Source organism: Eleutherodactylus coqui, chromosome 9 (assembly GCF_035609145.1).
Source record: "Eleutherodactylus coqui strain aEleCoq1 chromosome 9, aEleCoq1.hap1, whole genome shotgun sequence".
Classification (NCBI taxonomy): domain Eukaryota; kingdom Metazoa; phylum Chordata; class Amphibia; order Anura; family Eleutherodactylidae; genus Eleutherodactylus; species Eleutherodactylus coqui.
In genome coordinates, this window is record NC_089845.1 from 48,584,991 (window position 1) to 48,596,025 (window position 11,035).

Below are 11,035 nucleotides of genomic sequence, written 5' to 3' on the forward strand. Positions count from 1 at the left end.
AAAGTGAGCATGCTGCAGATAGGCTGGAGAGAGCATCACTGGTCCTCATAGCTTGGGACCCAGCAATGACAACCCCAACCCCAGACTTAGTGGCCAATCCTATGGAAAATCAGTTGCCTTTTCTAGCTTAGCGATTATATAGATTTTGTCATTATATGGCTATTTAGCTGCGGCTGAACATTTGTGACCATCTGAAGCATTGGATTCCAATGCATCTGTTTAGATAGGCGATAGTCCAACGCATAAAATTAGCCGGCTAGAAAAGGTATGGTCATGCATGATGGCTGACCACTTTTACGCACCGCTGGAAAAGTTAGAACTTGTCCTTTTTTTGTGGGAATATGCCGGCCGTTCCCATAGACACCTATGGGAGCCTATGACAGCCATCAGAAAAGGGAAGGGGAAGGGAGTTTTAGCAGCGGCTCATGTTGCTAAAGTGCCTCCCCCTCCGCTTGCCGGAAGCTCCCATAGGTTTCTATGGGAGCTTCTATTGCCGCTATCAGCCGGCAAGGTGAGGGGGAGAGACTTTAGCAACAGTCCGATATATACGCTGCAGCATGGCTGTGTGAATGGGTGAGAAAACAGGAGATTTAGCCGTGACTTGGTCGCAGCTTTCTCCCGTTCATGCGATTTACGGCTGCTATGCAGGCAGCTAAAAATGACCATGCTCGTGTGAAAGAGGCCTAAGATTGACTTCAACGTGGTGAAATCACTGCAGGCATTCTGCGATGTAATACCTGCAGCAATTATGCTGTAAATCTACAGCGGCTCAATGTACACCATTTTGGTGCTGATTTGGCTGCGTTTTTAATTGCGCATCTACTGCGGGATTTAACCCTTTGTATTTTAAAGGGTTAAATTCCGCAACAGAAATCTACAGCATAGATAGACAGGCTGTGGATTTAGAAGCGCCCATTTGATCCCTCTTTGAATGTATGCAGTGACATGTTCTCTAGCAGGTGAACTGCTTTTAATGATACATGTGTTTGTGTCCTTATATGGAATCCTGTTCTATGATTGGATATATATGTTGGGGGGGCGGGGTTCATTGTGATTGGTTAAACACTTTATCTGTTTGCCATAAATGTCTCCGTATGGTCACTTATTGTTATTCTTAAGAAAGACTGTATGGGTTGAAGTGTTGTTGTTAGTGATGGTGTAATACAGCTTTTTTTTTTTAGATTTTTGCACCAATATGCTGTCACTTCTGTTATTTTTGTGGCATTACTGGTCCTTTGGATTCTGGACTGCTACATCCCGAAATGAGTTATAAATGGTGCTGGTATCATTGCCTGTATTATCTTACAAAACGTATCCTTATTACACAGCATGTCTAAAATTGGTGTATCTGGATTTAAAGAGGCGTGCACTTTTCTCAGAGGCTTTTTATTTTTTAACATTTTTATTTTTTATTATCCTTTTCCTAGTTTATTTATTTTTGCTAATTATGTTACTTTTTTACATGTATCACTGTTTATTAAATAAACTATTATTTTTTTACCACTGGGTAAAGGCCCATTTACACCAGCCGATGATCGCTAAAAAAAAATCGCTAATCGGCGATCGTTTCAGCGATAATCGGTGCGTGTAAATGTGCGCCCATTGTCTGCTTTTCAGGCACTGTTAGCTGATCGTTAAATTCAAGCTAACCTAAAAATCGGCCTTCACTTTTATCAGTAGTTCTCCACGGGAAGTGCTGAACCTAAAAATCGTCCTTCACTTTTATCAGTAGTTCTCCACGGGAAGTGCTGAACCTAAAAATCGTTCTTCTCTTTTATCAGTAGTTCTCCATGGGAAGTGCTGATAGCATTGTTTCCCCAGAGAGAAGAAAGGATCTGAGCACAGATAATAGCCTCAGGCTATTAACTGAGTTAAGGGAAGGCTTCATTTGGACACCTAATTGGTTTTTAAGTAGCTGAGTAACTACTTAAATACCAATTAATTTTTATGCAAAATGATTGCTCAAAGCTGTCACTCAAATTGTCGTTTGAGCGATCTTTCAGCGATCACTGCCCCGTGTAAACCAGTCTTTACAGGTTAGCAGGCAACACATTATGTATGTGCTCCCTGCTGTCCCCACATACAGACCACTGATAAACCGTGATCTAATTGTAATAGCCCATTAGATCAATGTTACCTTTGATCTGTATGCACAGACATGCAGAGAGAACGAAATCACTCATTCTCTGCATGCCTACAAGCCCTATCTGCTTAGGGAATCCCCTTGATATTAATAATGCTGGGATTTCTTGGAAATCACCTGAATGCAGAAGTTACTCATTTGTGAGCACAAAGCTCAATATGAGTGCTGCGTTTGAGGTACTTTGACAAGTAACTGAAATAATTAGTTCCCTGACACATTCTGCTGGACCGGATTGTCAGTGTGACAGCTTGATCTTGATGACTAAAATAAAATTAATTAAAATAATCATATAAGAACCAGCCTGTTAGCCCTATAATTTACATGGTGCGGTTGGGCAGGTGTTTACTTACTTTTCAACATTAACACACCTGAAAAAGTACATATTAGGGCTTAAACACATGGGCGTTCTTTAGTATCATCATGCGGACGTGAAAATCATGGTTTTAATGGTTTAGTTTCCACTATTGGGATTCTCGGGTGAGTGAGAAATGATAGGTCCTGATTAGAGATGAGCGAACGTACTCAGTTCAGGCGTTTTTGCACTCGAGCACCGCTTTTTCCGAGTAACTGACTACTCGGACGAAAAGATTCGGGGGGTGAGCAGGGGGTTGCAGAGGGGAGTGGGGGGAGAGAGAGAGCGAGCTCCCCCCTGTTCCCCACTGCTACCCCCCGCTCCACCACGCCGCCCCCCGAATCTTTTCGTCCGAGTAGTCAGTTACTCGGAAAAAGAGCTGCTCGAGTGCAAAAACACCCGAACCGAGTACGCTCGCTCATCTCTAGGCAGGACCTGTCTTCCCGCTTTTCTTTTCTTTTCCAACTCGCACACACTAGCGTAGAGTTGAATAGTCTGAAAAACAACCCAAAACCTGGTTCATGCTCTAATACAGTCCGCAGGGGCAAGCGTATTAGCGCATGCTCCATGTGTTTTTGCCCTTAGGGAAACATTCTCTCTGGAAGGCCATGCTCCGGCTAATTTGGTAGGAACTATCAGTCAGCACCCCAATGCTATCGATCCATCATCAACAGTTAGGCATGGTGAATCTTTTCTCACTCTTTGAGGCAAAACTTGGTTTCAGGTTCATTCTGTTTATGATCGTGTGTTAACATTTCATATGTATATTTCTTGGGACGAAAGCATTCACTGGTGCCAATCTGTCATCTTATACGGACTATGTAGGTTGCCTTTACCCTACAATACAAGCAATTAAAACTCTTCCTCATTTACGTGGAATCTGCAAGTAGAGCACTGCTATTAATATAAGTATCTTAGCTATGCAAAAGCTATGGGGTTTTTTTTTAGATGCAAATTATTGATTTCACACAAAAAGTTTTACGCTGGCCACTGGAGCGGTCATAATAAGCTGCTATTTCCTGTTTGCTGTAGCTTACTTGTCCGCTTTACTCATCTCATTATCATTGGGCAGGGTGAAGGGGATGGCATATCGCTAGAACTTCCATGACCACACTGATCCTAAGAATGAAGGGACCGCATCTCTAATTTAGTGATGTACCCCCTTCTAAAGCTGGCCACACATTTAAGAAATTGATCATCTGCTGTGTGGCCAATTGATTATTTGTGGAGCCATTTGTACAAATGATCCCACAGATCATTGCAGAGCTCAAAAAATTATATAGAATTATATGGCCATGGTGTAAAATAAAGAAATAGGTCTATGCTCACCTACGTGTCCTGGTCACCACCGCTCTGAACCTGTAAGTAGTTGTATCAACATTGCAGGAAAATCAGCTAAACTGGATGAATGTATGTTTTTTTTAAGCCCTTACAAACTGTTTTACTATGTTATTATGGTCACGTGCACAATGAACAACAGAGGGCTACTACCCGTTTCTTCTGGGTTCAGGGGCAGTAATGACCAAAACTGAATGGAGGGACACTTAAAGGAGGTCAGTATAGACCTATTTCATTATTTTACACTATTCCATACCTTACAAAAAATGCATGATCAGCTGGATTTGATTGATCATGCCATAAACTTGGCCATCACGAGCAATTGGCCATGGTAATTTTGCAGCCAATGGTTGTCTAAAATGGACAAAATTGCCAATTTCCGGCAAATTTTATCCCAAGGATATGGCCATCTAAAGTTTTCCCTACACTCAATTGTTCTGGAAACTGCAGTCTTCCCCATTCACAGTGAAGAGGACACAGAACTAAATCATCGCTGCAGCGGCTTCATTTACAGGATCAGTAAGGTTCCCAGAAGTCAGACCCTCACGATCATAAAGTGATGGCATATCCTAGCAATATGCTGTCACTTTATAAGATGGGAAAACACTTTTAATAAAAGCTCTACTATCTTTGCTGGAAGATTAGCTAAAGTAGGATAGCAACATTGTAGACAAGATATACAAATAAAGGTGGCCATTCACATGAGATAGCGATCGCCTGAAATAGCCGACTGGTCATTTCAGGCAACCATCACTAGAAAAGTAACACAAATGATCTTTTTCTACGGACGATGACAGACCATAGTCTACCAAAGATCTGATCCGTTCTGTTGGAAGATTTTATCCAAAGCTGAAAGTATATGGCATGATCTGCTGCAACCTGAATGATCATTTACCATAGTGTTCAAGTCTATAACATAAATGTTTTGATATTCACATGCCCCTCAACCCAGACACTTCTGTTCCTCCAGTGGCCAGTTCCCCACTGGTCTTCACTTCCATTTGCACGTCTTAATACAGGGTCATGGGACCACTGCAGCAGAGCTGGTGAATGTCTGCAATGATCACATGACCATCAGGACGTGCACCCAGAAGTGAGGACTGTCCATCAGAAGAACGGGAGTGGCAGGGAAACAGGGACAGGTGAGTGTTACTATTTCATTATTACACTCTGGACCTGAGCCAGGATAACCCTTGTTACTGTTACCGGTGGGATTGTTCATATAATCAATCCCAAGGATGGTCGATGGCCAGTTTAAGTCTCTATATCAGTGCCTCCAACTGCAGTCCTCAAGGCAGCCCAACAGGTGAGGATACTTTATGGTAAGCACATCTGTGGCAGTGTATGAGGCACTGACCACTTATATATCACCTGTGCCATACTGAGGAAATCCTGAAAACATGACCCGTTGGGGGTCCCTGAGGACTGGAGTTAAGAAATGCTTCTCTACATGCAAGTTCCATGTTTTTTTTGTGGAGGGAACTGCACTCCATCACTTCCAGTAAGCTATAAAAATCTATGAGGATTGTTTCTGAATCAATCCCATTGACTTCAGCTGACACAATTAGCACATACCTTGCCATATTAAATATACAGGCAATATAGGAATGAGTGTCTCCAAAGGAGCCACCCCATGGAAGTGTATTATAGATAAAAAGAATAGTAGCTATAACATTAAAAAAAAAAATTAGACACATTGCTTATCCTCTATATAAAATGACCTAGAAAGAAAGGAAGATTAAATATGATACATTACCTTAAAAATGACCTACCACAAGAACACGTCAATGCTGTAAAGCATATATGAATCAATGTATAGGAGTAAACTGACAGGACAATTATTACATTTTTAGCGAGGCATTGTATCTTCAATTACTAGCTATTCTATTGTCCAGAAACCTATCTTTTACTATATATATATTTTAGAAAACACCTTTCCCCAAAAACTACTAAAATTGAAGATATCTTATAGGTCCTCTTTATTTATAGCATGAAAAATAACAAACAAAAGCATACAGTATGTAGATTTTCCTAAATGCTTCCACCGTTATCCCAATCTACACTGTAATGGAATTGCAGGATATGTAAATAAGTTATAATTGAAATTAAATTTAAAGTAAATAAACTGTCACGTACCTATAGAATTAGTAATTCTGTGACATTTCAATGCTGCTAGTACCAACCTGTCCTCAGTCCCTGTTTACAATCCATATACAATGATGTGACATACACATGATGTACCATCTTGTTAAAGTTATCATTAATTTACGTGATAATCAAGGGGTATCGTAGCCTTATCAATCGGGTATGCCTAATTAATTTTTGATGCATCAGACAAGAAAACGAGAAACACTCAAGTGATGTTTCCAAGCTCTTCTGTTTTATTGTTCCAGTGGAAGAGGTTATACTTTGTAGCATCCCCCACAATCAACAATTCAAAGTCCACAGCATGTGTTATACTTCTCTCTTAGTAAAACATTACAAAGGTTAATTATGACAAAGCTACATGCTCAGTGTCTGAGACCATGTTAGTAAAATTTCACTACAAAGCATCTTTTGCACATATTCTTCTTGCAATGTACATGGCACAAATATTATTCACACAACTGCATAAATTATAATTCAATGCTTTCACAATCTCATGGACATCACATTATTAAAAATAGATAAGAAAAAGAAAGGACCGGGGACAGATGGATATCCAAATTGCTTTTACAAAATATTTGCTGATGCAGAGTTAGGGTCTATATTCCAGTACAGATAGTCCCCACCTTGCAAACGTTCGAGTTACGAACTTCGCAAGTTGCGAACAATCTGTCCTGCACAGTATGATGTAATGCTATGGCATCATACTGTGCAGGGACCGGACAAGCTTCTATCAAGCCTGATAGAAGCCTGTCCGGTCAGATCGCGGGACACTGTGCAGTTGCTAGGCAGCCGGGGCCTTCTGAAAGGCCCTAGGGCTGCCTATGCAGAGCACCTATCAAGCCGTGCGCCTATTAGGCACTCTTCATAGGCAGCCCTGGGGCCTTTCAGAAGGCCCCCGGCTGCGTAGCAACCGCACAGCGTCGCGCGATCTTATCGCGGGACACTGTACGGGCCCCCTCAACATCGGGTGCTGGCTGTTTCTTACAGCCGGCACCCGGCAACAGCAGTTCCGACGAGCCGCGCCGCTCATCGGTACTGTTAACACTTTAAATACAGCTCTGACAGTGGTATTTAAAGTGTTTACAGTTCCGCCGAGCAGCACGGCTCGTCGGAACTGCTGCCGCCGGGTGTCCGCTGTAAGAACATCCGGCACCCAACGATGTATGGAGCGGGATCCACCCGCGATCCCGCTCCATACAAACATTTGCTCGGACATACGAACAAATGTACTTACAAACAGGCTCCTGGAACGGAACCTGTCCGCAAGTAGGGGACTATCTGTATATTGTTGCAATTACCCAGCATTCCTTGCTACCTTGAATTATTTTGGGATATATATATATATATATATATATATATATATATATATATATATGTAACTGATACCATGCTTGCCATCTACTTTCAGTGACAAAAAGCAGAATGGTCTTCAAATTTGGACAAAGCCTTTCAAGTCTAGTCCTGTACTTGGAAGGGTTTCCTAAGTATTAGGAAACTCCATCATCTCTTCTCTAATATGTTGCTTTTAGTTTTCTTGCAGATGGAGGAATGCAAACAAAGATTAGAAGAGGGTCACAGATACTCTGGCAGCAGGTATTAGCTACTATGTCCCAGGCAGACTATAAATTCTAATATTTCATCAGGGTTCTAAAGTAGGCCATACACATTAGATTTTGTTTTTTGAACTGGCCAATTTTGATTGATGAGCTGATGTTAATGGATGTTGCCGACCTTTGGTCAAGGGCTATCATGCGAAAAAACAAGAACTAATTGGTTTTATTTTGTTCTGCCTGACTCTTTGACACCAGAGTTGTCTGGCAGTCATTTCGACTTCCTTACTGATTACTACTATGTTCTGCCTTGACATATCTGATCATGTCAGACTTTAGCAACAGGTGGGTGTGATGTAGCAGCGCGAGGACTGGAGCTATGAAGTTTGCAGTTCATACTTCTGTTAGTTGTAAAGGCTGGGTGGAAGCATCAGTAGATGTGATTTGAAATGAAACTCGTTCTAAGTTATTTCCTCCAATGCAGCCTTTGATATCTACATGGTTGCAAATTGTGTCACTTTCCTTATTTGCCTTCAGTCATTTCACGCTGCACTAAGTCTAGATTGCTACTGTCACACTGCAGCCCTATTTAGCTGGTTGTTGGTGCATCCTGTGAATGCCTTCTTTGACCAAGTTTAGTTTGCATACTACTTCTGTAATCCCTTCGTGTTCACCAGCTTTAACCATTTCCAATCCAATTTGTATCCTGGTTTTCCTAGGGGGCTTACTCTTTTTCTGCTGTTAAACAACGGCGCTTATATGCTTAAGTACTGCATGAGGTGACACGCTGGATAGGCTCTGACAGCAGAGAGGCTGGCCATATACAGTAAGAGAACCCCGACGGACGTCTTCCAACATCGGAGCTGTACAGCCTTAAATCATAATGTCTTCAGAGGTCAGACAGTGGATTGGAAAGGGTTAAATATAAATTCTAATTGTTGATGCACCGTGCAACTAGATCTATATACATCCTCCACTTTAGTGACAAATTTCACTGTATTGCGCTTTGCTAATGAAGTAACGGAGTTGTAATGATCAGCACTAAAGATGAGCGAGCGTACTTGTTAAGGCAAACTACTCGAGCGAGTAGTGCCTTATGCGAGTACCTGCCCGTTCGTCTCTAAAGATTCGGGGGCCGACGCGGGGGAGAGTGGTGAGTTACGGGAGTGAGCAGGGGGGAGAGAGTGAGAGAGAGATCTCCCCTCCGTTCCTCCCCGCTCTCCCCTGCCGCCCCCCCCCCCCCCCCCCCCCGGCGGCAGCCAAATCTTTAGAGACGAGCGGGCAGATACTCGCATAAGGCACTACTCGCTCGAGTAGTTTGCCCTATCGAGTATGCTCGTTCATCTCTAATCAGCACTAAGCAATAAAAAGTGATAAACATAGCGCTCAAATCGAGCCAAATTACCAGCTAATACAGGAAATGCTGAAGAATAAATATACTGTTCCCAGGTATTCCAGTGATGATGAGTTAATCGGAATACGTATATTTGGTATTGTTATACGCAGAAGTGTGAGAAGATTTTTTTTTATGTATTTTTTTTTAAATTTATTACACCGAATAAGTAATAGAGAAAATAAAGACAATTTTAATTTTATACTATTTGACCTTTTTTCTCCATGTAATACATAAAATTAAAAGGTTCTGACCCTGTCCTGTGTCCTGGTATTATAAGAAAGCTAAATCCATCCAACAATAAAAAAAAAATAACGCATCAAATAAAAAATAGTAACCCTTTAAATGTATTGTTTTGAAAATATGAAATACTGATGCAGACATTTAGGCATCAGAGGCCTTGGTCATGGAAGGGGTTAAGGGGGTACTGTTGCTCCTTGCGGAAACAGATTTATTAGATCGAGTGCAATGACTGGAAGAAACAGAAAAAAAAGATGGAAGAAGATATTCTTTAGGGCGGATGCACATGAGCGTAATTCGCTGCGTGCCGCCCGCGTGTGACAGTCACATGGCATGCAGCACGTATGCAATGACATTGCGTACTTGCTGAGGAACGCCGATTGCCACGCATCATCTTGGCATGTATGTGTGCGTAATATGCGGCAAGATAGAACATGCTGCAATCTTTACAGTGCACAAATTTTGTGCAACATTTGTGATCGGCAGTATAGGAGCCTATGGCAGATTGAAGAACTCGCGCGGGGATATGCTGTAATAATACGTTCATGTGAAGGAGCTCTTTAACTCTTTCTAATCCACTGTTTGACGTCTAAAGACATTCTGATTGAAGGCTGTAACAGCTTCGATGTCGGAAGACGTCTGGCAGGGTATTCTTACAGTATGCTTACTGTAGATTACTGGCCGCTCTGCAGTCCTGGCTCTAGCCAACAGATGGCGGCATTGTATAATGGCAGAAAGAGAAAACCTCCTAGGAAACCCTGAATCCAAAATTGGATTGCAAAGGGTTAAACCGTGGACAGTGAACGATGGCACATAGATCTAAGATATTCCTTTCCAGACCAATATTTCTGTCTTCCTTCAAACAGTGGTCAATGAATAGTTCTCAAATATTCAACAATGTCATCTGAATATCTGGGCCTCATTCTTACCATTATGTTAGAAGGTAATTTTTTACTAGTGCATGCTAGGCTACCTGTCCACGGAAGTTGCGGTATCCTGAGGCGGATCTCCGGGAGCAGGAGCCAGCTGACAGACCTCCGCGGTAAGCCTATCTGATAGATAGGCTGACTGCGGGAATGGCGGCAATTTGTAGCATGCTGCGATTTGCTTGCTGCGAGCGGAGAATCGCTATGATTCTCCGTTCGCGCACAGGGGGGCTTCACTTTCCATAGCAGCGCTATGGAAAGCGTGAATTGCATTCCTCGTGGCCCGATTATCCCCACGGGGAACGCAATGCAATAACGCCCGTGGACAGGCAGCCTTATTATTTGCTAACATTAACTCTATAGTAGATTCAAGGTTGCTTCCTGTTATTTTATACTATTGCCTAACAACATTTTGTACATATGTTTATCTAGTGCCAATAAAGAAAATGAACAGGGTCACATATTAGTTAAACCCTTAACACAGGTCGGCTGTTATAAGGAAGCCAAAAGTATCTTAGGCAAAATCATCAACAACAAACAATTAAAGGGCAACACAGAGCTGATGAAACAACAATCACTTCCAAAGATACAATGAAAAGATAACACTTACCATTGAAAGGTCTCACTTTTTTACAGTTCTACAAAAGTAGAAAAGTGTCATCTTTGCAGGAGCTTATTGCAGGTTCGCTCTTTTGCACGGAGGAGTTTCAGTTACTAGTGACTTCAGACAAGTTTAAAAAAAAATTCAAGTTTTTTTCCTCTGTTTGCATGAAACCACAGACTGCTTCCTGTTAAGGCCTGGTTGCTCATATTCAGATAATGTTACTCTCTGTCACTCATCTACTGAATTGTCTTTTCTGATATTTTCTAAGTTTACTTCTCGGGGGGAAAAGTGCCTGTTTGCACCTGCTCACTAACATAAGAATGTGCCAAGACTGTGCAAGT

The 11,035-nt window shown here is 41.9% G+C and overlaps 1 protein-coding gene across 1 annotated transcript in view; it reads right to left on the bottom strand.

The window, feature by feature from the left end:
• The window catches only part of NEDD9 (neural precursor cell expressed, developmentally down-regulated 9), an 87,127-nt gene extending 76,341 nt beyond the window's left edge, over nucleotides 1-10,786 (bottom strand). Inside the window, exon 1 of the mRNA XM_066579364.1 lies at nucleotides 10,701-10,786. The gene's annotated coding sequence lies outside the window, so the exon portion shown is untranslated. The remainder of the gene's footprint in view (nucleotides 1-10,700) is intronic.
• Nucleotides 10,787-11,035: the final 249 nt, after the last annotated feature.